The sequence below is a fragment of the Stylophora pistillata genome, chromosome 4, assembly GCF_964205215.1.
Source record: "Stylophora pistillata chromosome 4, jaStyPist1.2, whole genome shotgun sequence".
NCBI classification, from domain to species: Eukaryota; Metazoa; Cnidaria; class Anthozoa; order Scleractinia; family Pocilloporidae; genus Stylophora; species Stylophora pistillata.
In genome coordinates this window covers 21,835,454-21,843,563 of record NC_142522.1, presented here as the reverse complement: position 1 = coordinate 21,843,563, position 8,110 = coordinate 21,835,454, and positions in this window count along the sequence as shown.

The window sequence follows — 8,110 nt, the reverse complement described above, 5'->3', positions numbered from 1 at the left end:
ATTTTAAATTAGCAACAGTCGGCGGCCTCTTGGCATAATCCTCTTTCTTATTGTCAATCTTTGGCCTAAAATGAATGCATGAATAAAATAACGAAGAAAGTTAATATCAGAATTATAACTAAATGCGTGAATAAGACATTTACAGTCTGTGATATTTTCTAGACTAACCAGCTCAGTTCATGTTTCATAATAGCCCATTTCTGAATTACCTTTGGTCTCTTTTTCAAAGCGAGTCCCAGTGCTCATCGTTTTATGTGATGATAAGTTTTCATTCAAGTGCAAATTAATCTCATTTTAGAAGAATAGTTGATCACCAGGCCTCGTTTTCAAAAAGAAGCCAAAGGTAGTTTAGAAATGGCCTTTGTGTTGAACCGGGAAAAATGAGTAGATTTAATGCGTGTAGATTTGCAAGTAAAAAATTATAAGAATGTTACACTAAGCTTATTCCGCGGAAGAACAAACTAATGCGCTTTGTGTTGAAGTTTTTTGTTCAATAGCCATTATCACAAGAAACAAGTGGTGAAAGGATGTTGCTTGACGGAGGTTAATCACAGATGTTATTGAAGTACAAGACTTATTGTTAACTCTGTAAGAGACTCAGCTCTAAGGATTACTGGTTTCAAAGATCATCATAGTCCTCCCCTCGCTTTGCATTGGCTGCGTCAATCGCCTCTCCCTTCCTATAATCGTGTGTGGAAAAAACAAGAATTAGTGACCGCCCTTCTTCGATGTTGATCGAAAATTCATGCAAGAAAAACTGTTTATTCCTCAAAGTGCATAAGAAATCCTTAACCGAACTATTTTCCTTCCTCTTGAACAATGGAATTAAAATGTTTACGGCTCTTGGTTAAAGCGGTTGTTTGGTGTTTGAACTTGGTGAAGGAAATCGATCATCTATACTTACTCTGTAAGCCAACCAACTGGGTGACTGTGACCGTCATAGTAAGGCATGCGCAATCGATCGACTATACTTACTCTGTAAGCAAACCAACCGGGATGCCGTGCGTGTCTCAGTGAGGTGGTTCACATATATGACTCCTTTTCTCTCCTCTTCCCTTAATGTCAGCTGCGTCGCTCATTTCTGCGATCCTACAGTCGGGGCAAAAAAGGGATTGGGCTCAGAATGAGTCCTGACGTCAAGTCAGGAACGCGCCAAATCCCGCTAGTGGTTCACTTCACTGTTTTTTCAGCAAGGTAAAGAGTTTTCAGCGACATAAATATGCCCGATAGATGGGTTTTAAAAGTACTGCGTTTGTCAAGCAAAGTAACAACACGACGCTCGAGACGCTCCTGCAGTGAGGTCACTCGTCACCGATCTTCCCTTACGCGGTCAACTTCATTGGGCGTGGCCGAAGCGGGAACTTTAAAGCTCGATTTTAGGGTGAAGAGGCGTCAGAATCATTTTTTTTTTGAGAATACTTTTTTACAGGTTAAAGAGATACCAAAACAATAAAAACCCTGTTGGCCGTATAGGCACTTTAAGTTCAACTTCCATTTTAGAGGTAAGAGGAGGTATGTAAAAGAGTCATCATATTTGTATGGACAAAGGTATAATATTTGTTGTGATTTCAGTGGAAAAAAGTACCAATACACAAATAACATGTTTTTCACTCTTCGATCCCCTTTTTGATAGCTGGTGTAGTTTTGTAATTCCATGCTTTAATCTTCGTGTTAATATCGCCATAGTCTCATCTTTTTAACACGCTTTTCACAAGTTATTTGAATGCTGACATGGCGTTATCCTCATATCTTTGTACTTCTTGACATTACACTCCGCAAAGTTATTAATTCTCCACAGTTGGAGATGATTTATGCAAAACCCATTGAAACAAGTCTTAAGCACCTGCATGTTTGATATCTTTAAACTTTTAAAGTCACCAAAAATATTTACAAAAGTTTGTTAAAAACCCTAAAAATCGAAAAACACATTAAAATGTCCATCAGAAGCTAAGAAAAACACATCTCGTCTACGTTTACTTCTCGAGCTTTTCGATAATGATAAAGATTATAGTAATAGTGATAATAAAAATGATTATAGTGATAACAATGATAACAGTAAATTTAAGTCTCGTGACAAAGGAAATGCAAAGTCTATAAAAGTTCAACGCAAAAGAATAAGAAAATTTACTATAAAGATAAGAAAAATAATCTATAACTGATGAGTTTAAGGAAGTCTTGCTCGACCCTTCTCTACTTCCAGATCCCTGTCTTTAATGTCTAAGTTCCTCCTTCTCGGGGTTCTAGATCCCCTTAGACATAGGAGCGCGCTCCGCAAAATTGCAGTTTGTGGCTGGAAATATGTGTACAAACTTTGAGACCCTTGCAATCCCTGTTTACTCGAAGCGTTTATTGTATATGATTGAATAAGCATTGGCATCAGTTGACTACAGCTACATATTAAAGGCCGTCTGTAAGTTTAGGAACCTCTACGAGTTGCTTTTTATCTCCCTACGGTGGAGTTTTTGGAAGGGCTCTCTTGTCGGCTGAACGTAACAGGAAACCGGTATCAGCGGTTTTCCTTGCGACACGTGTTGGACAGTTTATGAATTGTCAGAAATTCTCATGTTTTCAGACACGTGCACTCTCGCGCAAAAAGGTCTTGGCTTCCTTGCGGCTAAATTTTCTATAGCTCTCTTAAAGGTGCTTTGCAAGTATTTTTCCTCTCACTTGAGCCGATCAGTTATAAAAGTCTCGTGACAGCTGCAAATGGTTTCAAATTTCGTGATGCAAATTTGTGGTGTTTTCGATAATTAAGTACAAAGTTGTTGTGCAACGACGCTTTAAAGCCATGCCGAAAAGGAAGTGTATCAAGTAGAACACCGCAAGCTCGGACTTCCGAGCGAAGCAAAACTTGGCTTGAGTTAACGAGGGGGTTCGAGTTAGCTGATAGTCAATGACTGATAAAATGAGGTCGAGAGAAATCGGATCTCGTTCGAGTTAAAGGGGCTCTACTGTAATTTACTACTGCAAAACTAAACAGCTGTCATTACCTGTCAGTACTAATTATTGTATTTTAAAAGCCATGCTGCAGGCACGGCAGCAGCAGAGCTGTTAGTCACCTCCAGAGAGAAGAAACACGATAAAAGAAACAGAAGCTCTGCCAGTGTCTGAAAGGGTTTCTCCAAATCGAATAGTGAAATTGTGATCATGTCCACTGCAGTAGCTACTCCGTGGAAGGTATTTTTATTTTACATGTCTTTGCGCAAAGTTAGATTTAATCTAGATGAAAAAATTGTGCGAACATTCGGAGAATTCTCTGCACATTTTTGATACCGAATATTCCACTAGCTATGATTTACAATGTCTCTTAAAAATCTTGGAAGAAAAAGTTACAAAAATCACACTCAACAAGTTAGAAGAAAAATTTCCTTTTGGCAGCTATTACAGTTAGCACTAACGCTGTCGTTACAGATACCGCGCGAGTTGATTTGGACCGAAATGAAAAGAGGTGGTGCATATATTGCTTCTTTAGAACGAGGGGTTGCATTTTTTCTGGTTCAGAGTACTTCTTGCTCGAATGCGCGAGAATGGTTGTTTGTCTACAGTATTTATGTAAAAAAAAACTGAAGGTGAAACCCTGTTTTTCGTAAAATCTTAGCTGGTTTAGCCTTTCCCTAAACTACTCGAAAGACAGTAAAAACTGTTGAATTTCTTTGACTTATTAATTTTTTAGCTGCTCTTTACAATTAGGTACACGCATGCTTTTGAAGTGAAGTCGATCTGGTTGAATTCCAAACCTTCCAGATAGTTAGTGACACCAAAACAGAATCCTATGTTCATCCCTTCATACATGAACATGGATAAAATAGATCCAGTTGAATTCTTAGCCTTCCAGATAGTGAGTGATAACAAAATAAGAATGCTATGTTCGTCCCTTCATATATAGTTAAACTTAAATTTAAGGTAAACAACTATTGCGTCGTCTCTGGTACTCATCTATTTGTGAAACCTTAAATTTTGCGCGAAATTCTGTAAGAAACTCTCATGTCAGGGAAGTCGTGAGTTTAGCCACAAATCGTTTAAAGCTACCGCAGTAAACATCAAGACTTGTTAAAAATGCGCGTCTTCAGTTCAAACTTAAATCATTAACGCTTTCTTTGACGTCACCTCCTTATATCTTAAAGTAAAATACACATTATGGCGGGGCACAAGAGCTTACTTTGTGACAATTTTTCCTAAGCAACAGTTGCGATAAATTCTCTCATATGTGCACCAGAATTCCATGACAGTTGCCCAAAAATTTAACATTTCAATTGTTTTTATTTAGTCCATTCAGTAATTCCGTGTTTTCATTATGTTTGATAATCTCATTAAAGGATAAAGCACTGAATTCACTAGTATCCTACTTAGCATAACGATGTTTACACATGATTAACACAGAATCTATTGAGGATAGGGGAACTAGATACAATAATGCTTTCTGATCAATCAAATTACACCTACAATTTCGAGAAGAGGAAAATATCATATTAAGAGAATAGTAAGCTTGAGGAACGCTTTGCTCGTTAGCGCATACATGTGTTGCTCTACCTAAGCTGGAGCCCTGTGGCATGCACAACTGCCTTACATTGCTTCATAATGGTATTGGCGGGGTAGATCTCTCACACCTTTCTTCTATCGTGTTTCTCTGTTGTTCATTCTCAGAAACGTGTAGAAATTTGGAGCTTGTTCAACCCGAGGAAGACAATTACCTCGAAAATCATGTCATTAAGTCCTTTCTGGTTGATAATAAAGATCAGTGTGAGGTGAGGTGTTATGCTGAGGACTCCTGTTTATCCTTCAATCTTGGAATCTCAGAGACCAGAGGGAAATTTAAATGTGAACTCAGTGACTCTTATCACTTCCAACATCCTGAACATCTCATTTGAAGGGAAGGCTTCTTCTATCATCCAACCATGGTAGGTGTACTGCATATATTTCATTTTTGATAAATACTGTGAAGTGTCTATACCTTAGCAAGAAAGGCATCCTCTCTTGAACATAGAAGAGACAAAAGTATCTTTTAGAAGGCAGATATGACAACGATAATCGCAAGACACGACACGTTAGAAAAACGACGTTTATAACTCCCCAAGGTTTGTTGTCTGTGTAGCTCTAGAATTCACAAAACTGAAAGAACTCTTAGGAGAGTGTAGGAGCAGTATCGCAGTATCTAATGCGTGAACTTTCAGTATGACTTGGATAAGTGTAGATAAGAAGAATTAAAACGTATGTTTGTATGGATCATTTCTAAAACTACATTCTCCTCATTCAGATGACAGGATACAGTTTTTACGTAAACTACTATCGGCCGGTAGGGGTTAAAGAAATCTTCATACAGCCATCGAAAAAACCTTTAGAAAAAATTGCAAATCTCTGAAAAAACTGTACCACATGTTATTTCTTCGTAATATGGTTATTTATCTCAATGAAGTATCAGTAGAAATCGTTTTTATCTTTTACGTCTTCAACAGAAGTTATGTGGCACTTCTCCCTGTCCCCCAACTGCTTCTTGTGTACCCAATATTCACGGAAAACTCCGCTGCGTTTGTCCAGCTAGTTGGACTCGAACTGAAAGCTGCGAAAGAGGTTGTTTTCGTATTGCTAATAACTCTTTTAACGCTTTTCATACAATGATATACAACCTGAAAAATCGCCTTTACCATTCCACCCTCGCTCATTTCTTGGCATGGCTTGTTTGCCCTTAATAGTCGTGGATCACTTTAACTTGGTTAAAAAAAAGGGAAAACAGGCCACAAGTACACGCAGCAATCATTTTGAGATCGAAATCTAAACCATTTTTATAACCAGGGAATCACAATATTTTTTTTATTTTATTCGCAAGCGTCACAGCCCAAAAACGACCAGATTGTCAGGGATGTTGGAAGTATACGATCAGACTTGCCGACCGCACTCGTTACGACTTTGCTGATGAGGTGTCGACTTCAATATCCTCCTTTGGCCCTCTAAATAAATTTTTTTCCACCAGTTTCGGCATGAATCCTGCCATCCAAACATTTTCCTACCTGCTTGTAAGAAGTAAACTTTCCATTTTTGTTTCTCAAACAACCACTTCCACTGGAAACGGTAGAGGTACCCGGCAATTTTGAAACGCTCGTGGCCGCCATGTTTTTGACAACTCGCCCGCAGACCTGTTCGCGCGCGCCATCGCTTATTTCTCTCGCGAGTAATTGGCTAGTGTGTATCTTGGAATCCATTCTCCGCGCGGTCAAAAAACACTTTTGAGCCTCGTTAAGGTGGCCAGTACTAGTTTCCTCGCGCGGGGAACAGGTCACTCTTGCGTCACGCGCGAGAGAAACGTGCGAAAGAAGCGCGAGATTCATTATCATCGTCATCATCATCATCATCATCATCATCAGGGCTGAATTCACTCCTGGCGGAGAAACCCTTCCCTGGAATGATCTCACAGGTATCTGACTTTAGCCAATCTCGATCATACAGGTCCCAGCTGTCTGGCGAGATCATCCCTCCATCGTGTTTTTGTACGACGCTGTTTTCTGGTCCAATCTCTTAGGGTTCACTCCGTTGCTCTAATGGTCCATCTATTATCTGACAGCCGTGCTGTGTGACCTGCCCATCTGTGATTTGCCATCCTGATAGCATTGACGGTGTCGCTTAAACCAGTTTCTTGTCGAATCCAGGGGTTTCGCTTTCGGTCTCGAAGGGTAATGGTCAGCATTATACGTTCCATCTTTCGCTGTGCGACAGCAAGCTTCTCTGCCATAGCGTTGTTCAATGCCCATGTCTCGCACCCGTAAGTCATTACTGGTAGAATGTACTCATCGTGTATCTTCCTCTTGATCTTCATACTTGCCTTGCGGCTTCTCGTGATGTTGTCCACTTTTCCAAAGGCTGCCTAACCGAGTGCAATCCTTCTCCTAATCTCAGGAAGTAGGTCACCATCTCGTGTCAATGTCTTTCCTAAGTAAACATAACTGTCTGCCTCCTCAATGGTCTTGCCATCGACAGTTATTGTTGACTTGTTGATGTGGTCATTGAACATCACTTTAGTCTTGCCTAGATGCATGTTGAGGCCAACTGGTTTGCCTGTCTTATGGACGTCAATGAGCATACTGTTCACTTCCTCTGGTGACTTGGCCAACAAGATGATATCGTCAGCAAAAATTAGATGGGAGAGGTATTCTCCATCCATGGAGAGGCCTCTGCCTTCCCAATCAATTCTCTTTATGATCGCATCCTGAAGACATGATGAAAAGAGTCTAGGTGATATGTTGTCACCCTGTCTAGCTCCCCTCTCCAACATTATTTTATCACTGTCCCTATGTAGTTTTAGAACCGAGGTGGCTCCATTGTACAGGTCACGTAAGATAGTGATATAATCCTGATCAACTCCTTGGTTTTCCAGTGCCTTGAAAAGCGGTGTAAATTCAATGGAGTCGAAGTCCTTCTCGTAGTCTACAAAGGCAAAAAAGAATGGAATCTTATACTCGTTTGCCTTCTCTTGTAGCTGACTTACAACGTGAATGTGGTCGACGGTAGAGAAACCCGCCCTGAAGCCTGCTTGCTCTCTTGGTTGGTGTTGATCTAAGGCACCTAGCGTCCTTCGAAGCAGGATTTATGAAAAGACTTTGTACGTTACTAGCAGAAGGCTGATCGGCCTGTAGTTCTTAATATCAGCAGTGTCTCCTTTCTTGTGGATGATGATTACCGATGCGTTCTTCCAACAGCTGGGGACTTTGCCTTCCACAACACATCTGTTGAACAGCTTTGTGAGTATCTTAACAATAAGCTCTCCCCAATCCTGTAGAATGCCAGCGGTGATATTGTACTCTCCAGGAGCCTTCTCACGCTTTAGACGCTTGATTGCGTTTCTCACTTCTGATGGTAGGATGGGAGGGATTGGACCTGTTTCCATGTAGTGGCCATCATTGAAAGGTTGATCCTGTAGTCGTCTGGTGCTATAGAGTTCGTTGTAAAACTCCTCACACCTCTTGATCATCCTGTCACGGTCTTCAATGAGCCTTCTGTCTTTCTCTTTAAGGGCGCCGATATTGTTTCTGCCCGACACTGCATCCATTTCGTAGACATGAGGCCTCTGTTGTTTGCCAGCACTTTTAACTGTTCTTCTTCATTGTAGCTATTTATTTCC